Source organism: Cynoglossus semilaevis, chromosome 2 (assembly GCF_000523025.1).
Source record: "Cynoglossus semilaevis isolate Cse_v1.0 chromosome 2, Cse_v1.0, whole genome shotgun sequence".
NCBI lineage: Eukaryota > Metazoa > Chordata > Actinopteri > Pleuronectiformes > Cynoglossidae > Cynoglossus > Cynoglossus semilaevis.
Window position 1 is genome coordinate 14,043,908 of NC_024308.1, and position 18,328 is coordinate 14,062,235.

At 38.1% G+C, this 18,328-nt stretch overlaps 1 protein-coding gene, 1 long non-coding RNA gene and 1 pseudogene across 2 annotated transcripts in view; all 3 read left to right on the forward strand.

Moving 5' to 3' along the window:
- Positions 1–4,655, forward strand: part of LOC103399885 (uncharacterized) — a 42,920-nt gene extending 38,265 nt beyond the window's left edge. The window contains exons 4-5 of the long non-coding RNA XR_523722.2: positions 3,294–3,396; positions 3,554–4,655. This is a non-coding gene — a long non-coding RNA (uncharacterized LOC103399885). The remainder of the gene's footprint in view (positions 1–3,293; positions 3,397–3,553) is intronic.
- The window catches only part of LOC103399890 (1-phosphatidylinositol 4,5-bisphosphate phosphodiesterase gamma-1-like), a 784,699-nt gene that overhangs the window by 747,996 nt on the left and 18,375 nt on the right, over positions 1–18,328 (forward strand).
- Positions 9,494–18,123, forward strand: LOC103399883 (regulator of G-protein signaling 21-like; annotated as a pseudogene).

Here is an 18,328-nt window from a genome sequence, read left to right on the forward strand (position 1 = left end):
GAACACAGTTATGACACGACCCAATTACTGCTTGTGTAAGTCATTGAGTTGTCTACAGCAAGTTTCCATGAGTCAGCGGTTAGCAGAGACAAGTCTTTTATAGCCAATGGAAGCAATTACAAACATAAATTTGCACAATACCATGTTCTTATTCAAGATAACATAGAAGTTTTTGTATCCTTATGTCACTCAATGCAACCTGTGTATCTTTCAATAGTGCCATCTACTGGGCTAGAGCGTGTACATTAGTTGTTTTTTTTTTAAAATCTGCCAAAGTAATTTGTCCATAGAAATATTAAATTAACTTTCCTACAAAACAACAGTAAATACTTTCATCCTCAGCATTCTCCAGTCTGTAGAGGGATGTTATGCCCTTGAATAGCAGGAAAGGGTCCCCAGCCTCTCAAGTGACAGAAAGAAATAGGAGCTGCCATCTTCAAATGCTGCTGTGAAGCACTGGAGGCATCCTGGCTCTCCTGCAAAATTCAGGCTGTTTTGTGAGAGATGGTAGCATGCAGTCTAAACAAGTGAGAAGGGGCAAAAAAACCAAGAGGCTTTGATGAAACTGGACTGCAATGACATGTAATTTAGCTCGTGTGGAGCACCGAGAGAAGTAGAGGGTGCTGCTTATGTTTTTTTCTGTATTTTCTGAGAGACTCGGTCCTGCCATCACAGTGCTTTTCCAGACAGTGGGGGAAAAAAAAGATAAATAAACAAGAGGGCCATAATAGTAGTGGAACCATGTTTTTTGGCAACTATGGAAATACTCCTAAAAAGATTTTTTTTTTTTTGCCTTTCTTCATACCACAACAGAGAAATGCTCCTACAGAAAGGATCATGGGTGTGAAACTGATCATTAAAGGATATTAGGAGAAACAACATCATGGATACCAGCATTTCAGAGAGTTAGGAATGTACACATCAAAATTATAAGGAATATATTCAAATATATTTGCAAATGTCATGGATGTTTCAGACAGCTAGTCTAGTCCCAGTAGACTGTTGATCTACTGGGATTATCCCACACAATAATCCCTTGAGTTTGTGGAGAATGGTCCAAAAGTTTCCAGTAAAAAACAAACACGTCAGTCAGGGACTAGACTGGTTTAAAGCAAGAGAATGGTAACAGAAAAAATAACCTATCCTTCCAACCAACATATAAAAAGTATTTTCGAATGGACAATTGATGGACTACAGCAGTCTCAGTCCACCCCAGGACTACAGCAGTCTCTTTCCAACCCAGGACTACAGCAGTCTCAGTCCACCCCAGGACTAGAGCATGTGTCTAAACTCCACAAAGGGTTCACCAAAATTGGATCACAGAATGTTCTTACGCAACATTTTTTTGGGTCATAATTTTGCTCTGAAAACTCAAGAGCATGATTCCATCCTGCCCTCAATTTAAAGTTGATCTCGGAGGGGATTTTTTTATTTATTTTTTTATTTTTGCTATTGTCAATTTATTCTTAACCCTTTTGTTACTTCTGAAACATTGAAGTTAGTAAGTTAGTATAGTATTAATTAGTATTTTTCTAATGCATAAAATCATGATACATACTTGATTCATAAGAACTATTTATTTTAGAATAGCAGTGTTATACCTAATGAGAACGCAACTCAACAGTATCACCAGAAGTCGATAAAAGTAGTTTGATATGTTGTGAATTGAATATTTTACCATATGCTGACAAGCTTTTATCTATATTTCATGACTCAGCTTCAGCTTGTTATGATTCTACATACTTTTTAAAGACAAGGCAGACTTTTAATGAGCACAAATGGAAATAATGCCATTTTCTATCAGTGATTGTTTTGTCTTTCGGTATTACAGTATATGGAAACTTAAATTTAAGGTCACTCTGCGAGTCAAGATTTACAGTGTGGTTGCCCAGTTTTTGATAATTTCCAGGCCTTTAATAAAGTTTAACAATTAGTGTCTTTATATTTTCTAGAATTAGTGTTTGAACGCTAACGGGATGCTCTTTCTAAGGCTGGATAAATTAAACAAGTAAAAGTTTCTTCTAGAACATTTACATTCTTGGGTCAGAAACAATGTGGGAAACAATGAGGGCACGAGTGTCAACAGTCCAGGCCTCAGGTGATTATAGGTATTGTTTTTTGGCACATTTTTTGAGTCGTGGAATCTTGTGGACACGGTTGTTTGTTACCATTTCCATTCTTTTATGACCAGACCATACAAATCCTTCAAGGTTCCTCGGGATAGCGCACCATTTCCCAATATTGTCAGGTTTGTGACAATGTCGTCAACATGACAAGTTAACCAAGTTTACTGTGTTGGAATCATGAGTTTTCAGCAGCCACATTTATAGCAAATGTATGAAGCTATCATTTTAAATGGTCCAAAATCCAAGAGAAATGTTTTTCAGTGAGTTGTTTACGATATTCCAAAATGCATAAATACCATCTTTAACAGGCTATAGAAACCTTAAATTAAGAGTGAATTGATGCAGTACCACCAACCCTATATTCAAATGTCTGCTGCAGTGCTGCTGACAATATCCATATGCAACTTTATATATGTGCTGGCAGCATTATGCAACTTCCTTACCATTAAAAAAACTGCTTCAAAACCCATTCTGACGGCTGACTGACTTGTACCCGAGCCTGTCTCCTTGCACAAAGTAGGTTTTGCGAGTGGGTGGGAACATTGTGAGCAGCGTGTTGCCTAATGACAGCCAGTGACTCACACTACAAGAGTCGGGCTGAGCAAGTTCAAGAGTGCTGCTGGGATAATGTCAGTATTAAATACTTATAAGTCATCAAAAATCTTCAGAAATCCTGGAGTTCAATTTACGCTGTGTGCGACTTTGAAGATACTGTCTGCCTGTTGTCTGTCAAAGTAACACTTTGTGATGCTAATGGTTCAACATTCAAGTGGTAAACTGAGAAAAAGAGAGAGCATACGAGGTCGTTCAGACAGAACTGGAGTTTCGACTTAAGAGACACCCAAAAAAAAAAATGTTCAGTTTGTGGATCATTTTGGAATTTTGTCTTTTAGAATGTATTTATTTTGTAATCAATTTGTCACAGAGTGGGGAAAGTGCTGTGCAGAGTGCAAGAGTTTTTATACATTTTTTTTTTATTTCTGCAGATGACAAAAAGGCTTTAAGTCACAGACATTTAGAATCAGGACTTGCAGAAACAACTCGGCTTTAAAGGTTGACGCAATAAGATAGCTGCAGATCCGAATGTGCTGTCAGGAAAAGTGCCCCCATAAGAATCACTGATTTAACACTGAACCCAGCCAGAATAACTCTGTGCTTATTTCACAGAAACATCATTGTCCTCATGTGACTAGCGGTGATAAGAGAAGGTAAAAATAAACATCAAGCAGAAGATATTTGGCGAACGATTAATCAACACATTTGTCAACAGGTAAATCACTGCACTACACAAAACTATGAAACCAATCAGAAAAACTCTCTGTGACCCTAATGTACTTGCCTTTAATTATTAGCTTAACCTCATGGTTTTTTTTCCAATACAATAAAAAAAAGTTGCATTTAAGTAAAATATTCTGCTCCTTTTCCAGTGTTCTCAGAACCCCCGACTTCACCCCCAAGCTGTTATTAATGGCTTGGTTGCTTCTTGACCTTCTGCCTGTCCAGGTGAGTCCAAACTAAATCAATGCTATTGAGTTCTAAGCTTTGTGGAGGCCAATCAGACACCGACTGCTGTTCTTCCCCGATAGCGCTACACGTTTTATCAGTATCCAACAATACTTCTTGGCATTCATGGTCCCATCAGTTCTGACCAACAGCAGCTGAAACACAGTCCAAAATCATTACAGAGCCCATGTGTTTTTTTGTTTTTTTTTTTACAGCTGCAACCCTTTTGTTTAGAGCACTTCTGATAAGGCTTTGGTGAACAGGTGATGGATAAAGTGAAGGGGGTGCAGTGGGGGAGGCAACTATTCTAAGATTCAGTTGTGGATCATTGCTCTATTTTCTTTGTTTCAAATTCTCACCAGAGCCAGACTCAGATACCGATCATTGGTTTTTATGACCTGCCCTTGTGTTTATCATATCATTTTACTCTTGTAAAATTCTGTCTTTTAGAAAGACATAGGCCTGAAAAGGCAATTGTATTAAGCTCAAGCTGTATATTTCCGTTGTTTATAATCAAATAGGGGTTCATGGACCACGTGAGGCCTAGACACAATCAGAGTGGTCCAGTGTGTCATTTGCCAATTGTACAAAATCACAATTGGAACACAAGGAAAAATTCCTACAGTAGAACAGACCATAAATAGAACACACATTAGCAACATGCAGCCCTCAGTGCAATCAGTGTTTTTCCATATATGTTTTCAATTGCATGTTTTAGTTCAAAATGTATTAACCGCATAAAAGGTTTAAATCTGGCCCAACTGAATTTATAATTGACTATCCCTGGTTTAGAAGTAGTTATTCTCCATGAAAAAGAAGAAGGAAAGTATCTCTAGACGCAGAGTGGAAAATGGCTAAATGGTTAACCATTAAAACAATTCAAATTAGTTGTAGAATTTGTGATCAAAGACTGGAGAAGTATTTCAGAAGACCACACTGAAATCTTTATTTTCAGATGTTGTTGCGACGCACTGTGGCATTTGAACAGTTTTTTTTTATAGTAGACTATTGTACCACTAAAGGGAGCCCAAGTACCACCACTAATATGCTTACCATAGTTTGAGAACCCCTTTTTTAGACAGTCTCTGACCTTCCTACTGTATTAAGCTTCTCTGGTCATATGCTGTTATCATTATTACAATGACTTACTTTTAGACCTTTGGTCTTGTGTTACATCTAAGACACTCATTTGGGAATTGCTCCTCATGAAGGAAAAAATAAAATGATGCAACGTTGATTTATTTGAACTGATTTTAAAAAAAGCAACTAATCGGAACTCATCTCCAAAATATCAACATTACCGACATTAGTAGAAGCAGCATCATGTGTCATCAATTGAATATTTTACTATATTCTTACGTGATGGTATGTATTTTCAGAGTCAGTTGAAGATTATTATTTTTCTTCATAGTGTCTAAAGTCAAGGCGGACTTTTAATGAGCAGGAAAACAAAATAATGCTTATTTTCCTATCAGTACACACATAGGAACCAAAAATAAAGTTCACTCTGAGAGTCGGTACTACAGTCGATGTGATTTTTCTTCGTTTTTTGGCCATTATCAGCCCTTTAATGAAGTTAAACAGTTTATATAGACATTTTCTTGGGTTAGTGTTTAAACTCTAACGTGAGAATCTCCCCAAGGCTCAATAAATAAATCAAGAGTACAACTGGCATCAAAGAAACCATGATGAATTTATTGATGCCCACAGGTACTTTAAAGCATACGCTGGCAACCCACTGATGGATGATTCAGTTTAGATAGTGGATGAGTTTCTCCAAATTTCATTAAAATAAAAGGAGGACGGGGAGCTGTTGAGATCTTCTGTCTGCTTTCATTTGCGTTGCTCTGTTATTTTGCTGCTGCCGCAGCTTAAGAACCACTGCTTTTCAAGTCGGAGCTCCATTATGAAATAAAGCAAAAATAGAGAGGTAATAAAACAACCTGAAATCCTTTTGTATCCCCAGTAGATTTATGCCACCATCAGGAAATAGCTGTTTCTGCTTACATGGCGGAAACAGCACCGTCCCTATGCAAAAACCTACCAGTGATGGGTTATTTCTGATTGCATCATTGAATTATTCAGACCGCCACGGGCTAAAATACCCTCGTCTGATTTTTTCCTCCAGTCATCGCGACTTTACAAGCTGTAGATCTGTGTTTGGCAGAAGCCTCCGGAATATCATTTCTGCTTCTCTCTGGCTGCTTACTGGCTCCTGAACTAATTTTCTCTTCACACACTCAAGAAAGGCCCTATCAGGAAAAAGTTGTGGCATCATAGAGTTGTGCAAAAAAGTTTTAATGATGAAATCGCCGGCAGCAAATTGCGACATGATTCACTGGAGTCAGTGAGAGGCTTTACAACAAAGGAGACAAGCATCAGAAAAAAAAAATCTAATTTAACTCAGGCTGTAGATTTTGTAGAAGAAAAGAGGAAATAAATGATGTTGGTCACTTATTGAATAAAACCTAAAGCAACTTCATTTATGTTTTTGATGACTCCTTTTTTTTTATATCGACCCCTCAAGATTTTCAGGTCCCAGGCCCCACACAGACTATTGCACGTTAACATAAACTATTCATGAACACCAAGATTTCTAAAATATCGACACGTGGCAGGCGGAGATAAATTGTTGCTTAAATTCATTATTCCATCATCCATTTTTGTGAAGCAATTAGTCATCATTTGCATCAGTGCAGGCAAAAGAATAGCTCAATCATTCATGAATACCCAATGAAAGGCTAATTATTTTAGTTTGATCTACAACGTCAGGAAGGAGGGACCAGAAATACACGAGTAAATAAGTGAATAAATAAAACAAACAAACAAACAAAAATTACTAATTAATTAATTAATCGTCTGCTGCTTAATTCTTATCATGGCTGCGGTGGGAGTCCGAGCTAATCCCTGTAGTAAACCCTGGGCGGCTCTCCAGTCCATCGCGTGACCACGCACAGAGAACAACGAGCGTTCAGTCATTGGGCTGTCGAACTCAATCACTCAAGGGGTTGAAATTTAAATCACGCTCCTATTTGTCGGCCAAACAGGATTAACATTTGGTGAATAGTTTTGTCCTTTTGTCTCATGCTTGAACAGCCTGCCGGGAAGTGAGTCACAAGTCAACGGCTATTATAGGAGATGTAGTTTTTGATAAACGTGCTTTAACTAACTCTTAATTAGAACTGGGAATAGAGAATTAGAGTTGAGAATTACTGGCCGTGCATTTGTCGAATTTAGCGAGTCTGACCACTGCGTTGAACTCATACTGTAAGACTCCAAAGACCATAAACTTTTAGAATTAGAAATTAAAGACAACAGTGTGAAGCTCTGGTGGGTCACAGGAATGATGGGTGGTGCTGTTGCCTCAGTCTGGTTTACAACTCAACACAATAACTCTAAATGATATGTTTTATACTCATTATGTGTAGTTAAGGGTAAAATATGATTTGATATAAGTATATATACTTTTTGTTCTGTTGTATTTTTATAGTTAGCTTTTAATGATGTCACAGATCAGATGACTGCTCTGTGACAGTGAACACCTCACACCTGTAACACATGGAGATCGGAGATCAGGGTAAATACATATTAATGTGTTTTTAATTCGTTCTCTCTCCATATGTGGCCATGACTGTGTGGGATTAACCATCAGCTTTTTCAGGGTACGCTAGCTTTTTCCTAAACTTACTTACAGGGCTAGTGATGGCCCCCACTGTGAACCACATGGTAGTGAAGAGGAGGAATAGTTTGCAAAATAAACACAGGGTAAAATATCCTACTGTTTAACAAACACAGCGCTTCAGTTTTCACAGTCGACTCTGAGCTGAATCTTTGTTTCTTTGTTGACTTTTCTGACTCCTGAACTGATGTAACAGGAGGAACACTGCGATGATGTCAGCATCATCCAAATAAATGTTTTGTTTTTGTTTTGTTTTTTTTTTGTGAAGACAATCCAGGAACTTTGATATACATAAGCATGTGTTTGATTTTATTATTCCTTTTTTATTAGTCCTTAATTTTTAATGCATACGGTCAGCTCTCAAATATAGATTGAAATGTTTTTATGATCATTTTGAATGACATATAAGCATATCTCTTATCTCTTTATCTTAATACTAAAGATAAAGATTTGCTACCGCATGTCATTTGTTTCTTTACTTTATGGTTTACAGAAGTACCAAGATTGGCCCAGTGCAAAAGGTTCAAGGAAAAGGCAGATAAGACTCGGCTCCATCCACTTACAGGGGTGAGTGTGCACAAATTAAATTCCATAATTGTTGGTCATGTATTTGTTTTTGGCCATCAATCTTCATAAACTAGACAAAAACACTGCAGGTCCATAAAAGCTGCGTGCCGTGCGGTTGCTAATTTGGAGTTCCAGCATCCTTTTTAATTCCAGCTCAAGTGCCAGCTACAGAGGAGAGGATAATTGCATATGCATGGAGACCAAGTGACTCCCCCACACTAACGAACTCATGTCCCAATTTCTACCACACACCTGTACGCTGCAGAATCTTTTTTTTTTCCCTATTGTAAAATACATGAGAAATAAAGCAGGTTCAGCTGTGGCATCAGAACACACACTTAAATACACATTTGAACACACACTGGCCTGTGCACCACCTACACTCTACCTCCCCCACCCAGATGGTCATTTTAGACCAGGGAACACAGGGGCCACGCAGCATCAGTTCCACCCATTCTGATTTCCCAGCATGCCTTTAACATGAGCAGCAGCAAGAGCAGCCGCTGTATATGCTGCTATATGTCAGAGAGAGAGAGAGACATAGAGTAAGACAAGAAAAAGGACAAAAAAAGAAAAAGCGAGAAATGAAAGAGCGAGACAGAGGAGATAAAGGGACACAGCGCCCCACAGTGGAGATGCATTAAACAGTCAGCAAAACAGCAGTGAATTAATTGACAATAAATAAATAAATGAAAGCTACAAAACAGATATTTCCGTCAAGGACATTGTGATTAGAGGATAGGGTCGACCCAGGCAAACAGGGGCAAAGTGGGCTAATCAACTCCCCCAGTCCCTCTCCGTCCATAATCACAGCGAGACGGAAAGTGGCAGAGAAATGAGATTTAATTGATTAGAAATTAAAAATCCCCGGCCAAATATGTGCCACGAGAAGATAATTACAGGAAACCCGATCTTTTTATTGCAAATTCAATTTCCCCGTCTACTTTTCATTCTCCTTGAATTTAATGAACAAATGTTACCAAAACTGTTGTTCGCAGGAACATATTCTGAGCCTGGCTTCTATTCAGGTTTCTGGATCATCTAAAACGTTCTAGTTTGGACTGAAGTCAGGTTTCTGAGTCAAAACTTCATATTTTACATAAAATATTTGCACACTGTAACAGACATAATATTTTTTTTTTACATAAAATATTTGCGCACTGTAATTTGCGCACTGTGTTTTAAAATATACATTTACCTTCTGACATTTGATATTATATTTTATTATTTGTAAAATATTTTTTATAGAGTTATTTGTAGACGCTCGATTTTATTTCCTAATGGGAAAGAAGGAAATGTGAGGTCAGTTCTTTTAATACTTAGTCGTATTAGTTCTGTTAAACAGACCTCATAAATAAATGAATTAAAGGGTATTTTGCTGCAGGTGTTCGTCATGAGCACAGTTTTCTAATTAGCCGCCGTCACTCTCCCATTAACGTCTTAACTTGAATTATTAACGCAACACGACTGCTCCTGCAAGGTTATGAATGTGCTCTGTGTCGCCCTCCGATGGCCGTTATAGTTGGTGCACGTTCAGTAACTGTATGTAAGATTCAGTATATGTTGTTGTTATTTGACATTAGTTAGTTTGACATTCTTCGGGTTTTACTGTGGCAGCTTCGGACCAATAAAAAACCGTAGATTGAAAACAAAACAAACAAACTACAATCAAGTAAGTCACACAACTCCACTCCATGTGGTTAGTTCTGACTGCCAAAGGCTTCACAGGGAGTTTCAGAAATGGATATTTTAAATAATATATATTCTATATGTAAGAACAAATAGTTTTCTATATATAAACCCACTTCAAATGAAGCCTGTAATTAAAGAAAACTTGAACCCTTATCTAACAAGCAAAACAGAAAGATAAAGAAAATAAAACAAATATTCAAAAATCAGGAGGCGGAGGATGGCTGAACTGGTCATACAGATGTGTTAGTTAAACGATGTGTTTTTTAAAAATTAAATCAGATTTCAGTTCATTACAAGAACTGTACTAATTTTACTTGTTTAATTTTTATTAATTTTATTTTTTTATGAAAGTGTGTCATTCTGTAGGTCAGGCATTTCATTTATATCTTGTTTTTTTATGTTCTAGATTGGGTTGAGTAGTTGAGCACAGCTTTAACAGATCTGATCCTGGTGGGACTACTGTCCAGCATGGGTTGCTCGTCAGTTGAAGGCATCAGGACGCCGCCGATGTTTGTGTTCATCACACTGAGATCAGTGAAATTTGTAATGCCCTCACACTTCAGATCTCCTCCACGTCATATTGCTGAAGGGCCAAACACACACACACACACACACACAAGTCGTTCTGTTCTGCTGTTCAATAAGGACAAAGGTTTGATGAACAGCAAGTTACGACTGGGCTCGGCTGAACGATGGCTTTTTGTCCCTTAGCGTTTAGCGAAAGGACAGCTAAAGCGCTGAAGCCGAGCTCATGATGAATTCCGTTCCAAGTGTGCGTCTGACAGGCTCTGTTGTGAGCGTCACACTGTCAGCGTCTCCGCTGGGGTCATTACAGATGCAAATCCCAGACGCAGATGTGTTTTATGACACCTGTTCCTGTTTTTCTTCACCAGCCCCCAGGAAGTGCCCCATAGAGGACTTGCAAATCAAGACAGAAAACGAGGAATGGGCGGACAGGTAGGCCCACTAAGCTGTCAGCTTTGTCCCTCGTCTCCATTAACTCCCCCCGTCAACTCTTTCCTCCCCATCACCGTTCTGCCATTTGGGCTCCCATCAGTCATTTTCATCGCCCAATCCTTCTCCCTGTCTCCTATGTCTCTGTGTTAGATGAGGACATTGTTCCTCATACCTATGACTGATACTTCAGCACCTGCTTCCTTCTGCCACCAATTACCTCCCAAGAATTTTAAGCGTACAATGATTTGGTGCGAAGTGGGTCAAGGGCATGTTACACTTCCTGCACAGATGTCTGCTCCATAAAAAAACCAAAAAGTTTCCATTAAAATAAAGAAAAAATACTACATTGATCCTGGAGAAAAAAACTCACTTAAGGTAGAAACTAATCTGTTTTGACTTCATCAGGAAATAATGTCACAGCAACAGATCAAGTCCAAATATTATCACAGAGTTAAATATTCCACTTAACGGAATATTGCATTTAAAATAAAAAAGTTGGTGTCCAGGTTCCAGCCGTCACACATCACACCAGCGTGAGCTCTAATTGAGTTATACTCAGGCATTTTACAGATTAATTATTACACTCAACCCCTCACCAGTAAAATGATGAAGAATTCTAAATTGTAATTCATCTTGAAACCTTTGTGCTGCACAACAGCCTCAGAACAGCCAATCACAAACCAGACCAATGTTCTGGCCTGCAGCAGAACTGGACCAGGGTTAGTCACAGCTTTATGTTTCTGCTCCATCTGCTCTGCAAAGGGAAATAATGATTTACTTAAATCATGGCTTGAAGGAAATCTTTTTATCTTTGTTTAAATCCTTTGAGCCTGGTGTTGTGTCTGGTTTTGGAAACTTTGGAATTCAACAAACAAACGCAAAAATGCTGCAAAAATCTCAACAATGGAAAAAACGAACTTGCACAACATCTCAACGTGTACGGGCTTGTACCTGTAGGGTAATTCAGGTGCAGAGAGGCGAGCAGGAGAAACACAACAACCTGAATGTTGTTCTAAACAAATCCTGTGGGTTTTTTTTTCCTTTCCTTTTTTCCTGTTTGTTTCTTTTGGGCAGAAAGACACGCATGTAAGTATGGGCTTCAGCTTTGCTCTCTTTGGTTTTGGATGAAGCTGCAGTTTGGCACTGAGCTTTTTTAATAATGTTTCACACGGCGGTGCTTTCACCTCCTCCCCTCCGCTCTGCTCTGCCTTGTTCTTCAGCAATCACTGACTCCTCTCTGATCTCCCTCAGCCACAGAGCACATTGCAAAAATAAAACCGTACGTTCTGCTGGCAGCCGCCTTTGTCTCTACTAGTTTGCAAGAAAATGTTTCTGATGGAACTCCTGTGATCTGTGAGCGGATTTTACTGGAGGTTTCTCCCTTTGCTTCTCCCTTCTGTTGTGCTTCTCAGCAGGCCCCCAGCTCTCTCTCTCCTCTCCCTCCCTCCCTCTCTCTCTCTCCTTTCATTCCTACGAAAAACATAAAACAGGTCAATTCTTTCTGTGAATTCTTTGAGTTCTGGTTTAGGGTTCTGTTTGTGATGCAATCAGAGAAATCCGTCAGATCGGGTCTTTCTTCTCCGGCATTGTCCCTTTACTTTGACAGAGTTTCTGACGGCCCATGTCACGAGAGCATGCGGCCCAGGCTGTCAGAACAGAACTTTGGTAACATAGCGGCCTTCACTTGGCTTGAATAATTAAACTGTATTTTTACAGCAAAATCCACACTAGACAATCAAGCAGCTCTGCAACTGACACACTGATTACAGTCTAAAATCATGCACACACACACACACAAAGACTGAACAGCAGGTACACAAGACAGCTGTACGTAGGCTTTTACAAATTTATAAATAAAATTCAGTGAAATTCAGATTCCCCCATATATATATATATATATATATATATATATATATATACTTTCAAAAGTGTCTTTTATGGAATACTTTTATTCTATCAGTAGTATTTTATACTTCTCAACAAGATTCTGGTGACAACCAATGGTTGGTGTTACCTGGTGTCACCGATGGAGAAATAACTCTTGACACACCTCACTGTGAATACAGACACCGCCGCCGTTGTTGTCCTTCAGTTCATAGCTTTATACAGGATGCAGATTCAACAGTGTGTTTACCTGCTGCACTTCACTGCAGTGACTCCCACACATTTGTATCTACGTCTCTCACATATTTAATCCCAGAAATGATTGATTTGCAGGCTTAAGATGAGACTCAGCAATAGCTTCTGATTTTTTTTTTTTTTTTCTCATTTGATATTAAGATATGTCTGAACTCAGGCTGCATACAGATTTGATGTTCTTTTTAATGTTCCGGACGAATGTTGACCTCAGTTCATCTGCCAGTGGTTAACTTTAGCTTTTGGAGTTTTTGTATTTATTTATTACTTTTTTGCCATCAGTAACATGATGCTTTTGCAAATGAGGCTGAAAGAGCAGCAAGCTTACAGTAAAACTTTTTTTTTGTTCTTAAAAACAAAACATTAAACAGATTGCTGCTTCATTGAGTCAAAAGAACAGAAAGGTTCACTGAGGAAATGTTGTGTATGTATAATATGTAAAACTTTTGGATAAGAAAGCAGCAGATATATTTTCAAAAGATTGTAAAATATGAGGCAGACCTTGTTGTTATGCATTCTATAAACATTATATTTGGAATTTTTTCATCTAAAAGAACATAACATGTATATTTTTTACATCATCAGTAGCTGAGTTGCCATTAATTTACTTTCCTAATTATAAATAGAACTAAAGTTCACCTGCAATCAAATATTAAGTATGATCTATATTAATACGCAAATGAAAAATACACTTTATGTAGTAGTGTTTTCATGTGCAGTGATGCAGCCCTGTGTCTGTAGTTTTTGTAATTATCACTTTCATTATTCTTTATTTTACTAAAGGCTAGAACATTTTTGGATACAAATTTACCGTAAGTTAAAATGTCCCACCAGGTGGCAGTAATAAGAAGCTAGCAGCCATTAAAACATCATCCAGACGGACAGTCACTAACAGGTTTCTACCTTACTTTTCTTCTCTACAGTGCTCCAGTCGATGATGTCATGGCATGGGGGGAGTCACTTGACCAACTCCTGGAGTGTAAAAGTGAGTCACCATAGAAATTCTGCTCCCCTCACTCTATTGTCACTGGGTACCGATTCTTCTCACTCTCCACTCTTCATTCTCTGCTGCTCAGTCCTGCACCTATCATCTCAAAAATCGCCCTTAGGCTTGTTGAGGAAAGATGGAGGACGGAGGATTTATTTCAGCTGCAGGTTCATCAAATCTATTTGGAAATTTCAGCTGCAGGTTCATCAAATCTATTTAAAGGATTAACCATTTAAAGGAGACAGAACGACTGTGGCTCAGATAAGACGGCCTAATGTGAGCTGCCGGCGTCGATGGGCTGATCACAGTCAGGTCCTTCTCATTTATGAAGCTGCCGCTCACTGATGGCTTCCACCTGACCATTTTCTCTGCCTCTATTTGAAAACAACCAAAGGGACAGATGAGTTCTTTCCCTCTATTTCTGCCACCTCTCCAGTATTACTTTCCTTCAAATCAATTCTGCTGATCTGTAATATTTCAAGCCCCGATGTCTCCTGTGACATGATGAATAGTTCCCCCGGATGACAAATAATGCCTCGCAATCCAATGGTTCCTGGTCTCTTTGTTAGGGATGCAGTGTCACATACTCTATGACAAATAGGTAAACAGTGAGGGACCGGGGGGGGGGACGGGGGGGGGGCAATATGATAGCATTAACATTACATTTTTTTTATTTTGGCTGTGAGTGGGGCCTTAACATTGAAGGCTGAGTGATTTGTTGCGGCTTCTGGACATATTTTCTTCTCACCTGTCAGTTAATGTCAGAGCAGCTACTGAGATTTATGTAGAGCAGTTTGTGTGAATAACACTGTTAACTCACAGTTAGCTGCTCCCCAAAGACGGGCTAAGTATTTTAGAACCCATGTTAGAATCACAGCTTTGGTGAATGCAACTTGTAACAAAGGTAAAAAGGGTGTGAGGCAGCAGATAAGGAGCATGAGTGTGTGTGTGTGTGTGTGTTATTGTGTGATGCTGAAGCAGTGCATGCTGGGTTGCAGGTTCTGCCGATTGAAGGTGTTGAAGTGAAATGAGCCTCCAGACATTCAACACAATACCTGGCAGTTTGTTGCCTCCGTCTCTTTGTTTACTGACTTCTTTGAGCTAACAAGGACCGCGTAGAGAATGTGAGCGAAAGATAACCGAAGAGCTTAACCTTTTTGCTCAGGCTTATTGCTTTTGTGATTTTTTTTTCTTTTTTTCTTTTTTTTTTTTAGCAAAAGCATCCAGAAAGCTTTGCAGAAGCAGGAGTAGAATAATTTCCCGCTTGTTTTCTGAACCTGTTTTTATCCACCTGACCATAAACACTGTTTAGTTGTTTAAAAAAAAAAAAGTATATATAGTATATACTTGTTTTAGTAACGTGGATGTTGAGGTTCAGTTATAAAAATCACTTTCTTAGTAACAAAACTATCTTCTCTCTAATTTAATTTTACTTTACAAAAGTTGTTTGAAAGGTCAGGAAAGGTCAGTAAGAGAACTTTGGGTGTAATGTTTGATGCCATGTTCTACCTTGTGTTTATCTCCTCATCTTTTACCAAGTCTTAGGTCAAGCACCCTCAGCAGAAAAGCCCAGAACATTAGCTATTTGCTAAGATAAAAAAAAAAAAAAGAAAAAGAATTATCTCGTGCTTGGCTGTACCTAAACGTTCTCTGTGTACAGAAGTTGTCAACTGTACACAGGTTAGATTTTCTCTGAAGTATTTGAATGTATTTATTGCTCTGTATAAAGGAGATACACTAGGAAACTACATTTATTAAAATCAAGCTCAAACAGATGAACCTGTTGGTCAACTTCTGGGGCAAAACCAATGCAAACCAAGGTTGTAGTTTGCATTTTGAACATAATATCTTACCAGAAGCCTCAGGCAGTACTTTGAAATAATAATAAATATTTCTTTACAGAATGGTTATTGGAGGTCCGAGGTCAAAACAACTGTGATCATATGAATTGTGCTTGATCTGTTGCAGACAATATTTTCATCAAATCGTTGATGATATATTTTCATACATTTAATACTTTGGAATATAAGTTGTCATTATTCGTTAACCTTTGTTTGTCTGTTAGATCAAATATACACGATAGACTGTTTGTTGGTTTGTTTTACCTAAAGAAAATGAACCAACGTGCTCACTGAATCCTAATATAACTAACCTAATATAGTGTACACAGTAACATTAACCCTTTAGGTCACATAAGTAGAACTCAAGGCCCAGGGGCCAAATCCAGCCCACCACATCATTAAATGTGGCTCACCAAAATGACCATACTAATGTTGATGATGGTTTAAATGCTGTAACTAAAATATATATGCGTGAAATATATTCATGGCAAGGAAGTTACAATTCTAATTCCCTAATTGCAATTTTGGTCAGACCTACAGTTACCATAAACTGCATCTCCCATAATGCATTTTATTTCATATCCTGGTGTACATAAAAATATTTATATAGATAAAATTTCTCTCTATATATTTATATTTATATATATACTATGTATACTTTTTTTTAAATTCCAGGTTTTCCAGGCCTCATCCTACGCAAGTAAAAGAATGTGTGTTTTCATTTGACTGTCCTGCCTACAGTCCAGATCCATTTCCTAATGAAAAATATCTGTCACATCATTGAGAGAGTATTCTGACAACGTTGGCTGCTGAAGAGTTTATTGTAAAAATGACAAAAATTCAAGGACAAAATGTTACGATCCTCAGTTTCTGTTTTATTAAATTGTGCAATCAAAGAAAAGAACAAGAAGAGCCCCACAAGGCAAACCTTTCTCTCATGTCACTTTTGTGTAGTGTCATGCAGGTTCCATTTCCAAATTAGTATATTGTCAACACAAAGCATTACGTTTGTCAGTAAAAAAGAAAGAAAAAAAAACTCTACTAGTCCTTTCCTTGTCCTTTTACCTGTCAAATAAAGGCCAGAGTGCATTAGCAATTTACAAATATCAGCTTTTATTGGATTTTATTAAGAACACCAACTCGTCCTAAAACTGATTTTTTACAAATCTGCCCTATTGTCCGTAAAAGGTCCAACCATAATTGCCAAACAGACAGACATAAAGGTGTAATTCAATCAGATTCAACTTTGACCTGAGGGTGATTGAATGTCTCCTTCGAGCGTTTGGCCTGAGTGAACGTCTCTGTTCTGTGTGCAGCAGGGCGGCTGGTTTTCCAGGACTTCCTGAGGACAGCTTACAGTGAGGAAAACCTGTTAATTTGGCTGGCCTGTGAAGACTACAAGAATGGCTAAAAGAATCTTCTCAAATTTTGTCGGAGTGGATGCACGGAGACAGGTATGACACAGACTGACGTAAAAGAAGTGGCACTCTGTAATTTAAATGAGTCTCAGTAGCTGCTCGCCCAACATTGAAGTGCTTAGGCCAGAGAGAGATTTTGTTTGACTCCAAGAACTTCCAAACTAGAACTTAAACTGTTAAAACAATCTGCAAACAGAAACAAGTCAGGGGTGAAATAAAGAGTTGCTGTTTTTCTGACTGCAGATAAATATTGACGAGGGAAGAAATCGGCTACAATCTCTCTCAGCCGGGACCAGATTGCTTTGACAGGGCACAGAGACTGATATACAGTCTGATGGAAAACGACAGTTATCCATGATTTCTGAAATCTGAAATCTACCAAGCTCTCCTGGAACAGGCGTAACGGTAGTGAAAGTGACTTGAGGAAAATGAATCTCAGCCGAGACCTCTCTGAAAGGTTGACTCTGTTCTTCTGCACACTTTTCTTTACAATTCCAGTGTCAACAGAAAGTCTTGCCTGTCAGATGAGGCAGAAGTCAAATGAGATAGCCAGACGCGGGCTTGGAGATTGGCAGATCGTCATTATCTTAAAAATGTATGAATTTTTTTTACAGACCCTTTTTTCAGGTTCTTACTGTGTCGACCTTGTGTTGCACACAGACGCTATAATTTTGTCAAAGGCTGAAAGCACATTTCCAAAAAAGGTGGCGTTTATTTGAAAAAGACAGTTTAAATAGAAGTGTCTAAGTAATTTGTCGGCACCAATCCATCCCTGTACCCTTGAAAAATGTGAGAAAAGATACAGAAAAGCCATTTCAATATGTTCAAAATATGCAGTGAGTTTTTCTCTGTGTGACAGGTTTTGTGCGCCCTGGCCTTGTGCATGTTCAAGCCGTTTTATGTAATTTTGCTTTAATACATGACAAAAGTGTCTTGACATTTTACGTATTAGTTCTCAAATCCTGGATGCATTTTAGACAATCAAAATGTTAATATCCATTCAATATTAAAAAGAAATTGGATTTTTAAATAATTATTAAAAAGAAACAATTTATGTGTAAACACATACATGTATTATCATTTATGAACAATATAACAAATATTGTTATATACTAAACTGATTATTTAACCTGTTAGGATTTGGAGTTTAGGGCTGTTTGCGTGTGTACTTGCATATATGCGTTTCGCGTATATGCAAGATTAGGTCCTAAAACATGCTGCCAAGTGATTAGTTTGTGATTAAAAGTCCAAAAAGTATTTTTTATGAATATTTCAAAAATCACCCAAAACATGCCTTACTATAACCTTACCATCGTGAAAAAATCCATAAAAATAAAAAGTCCCCAAAATGCACTAAAATATTTTTTATGAATATTTTAATCACGAAATATTCACTGCAGCATGTTTTAGGACCTAATCTT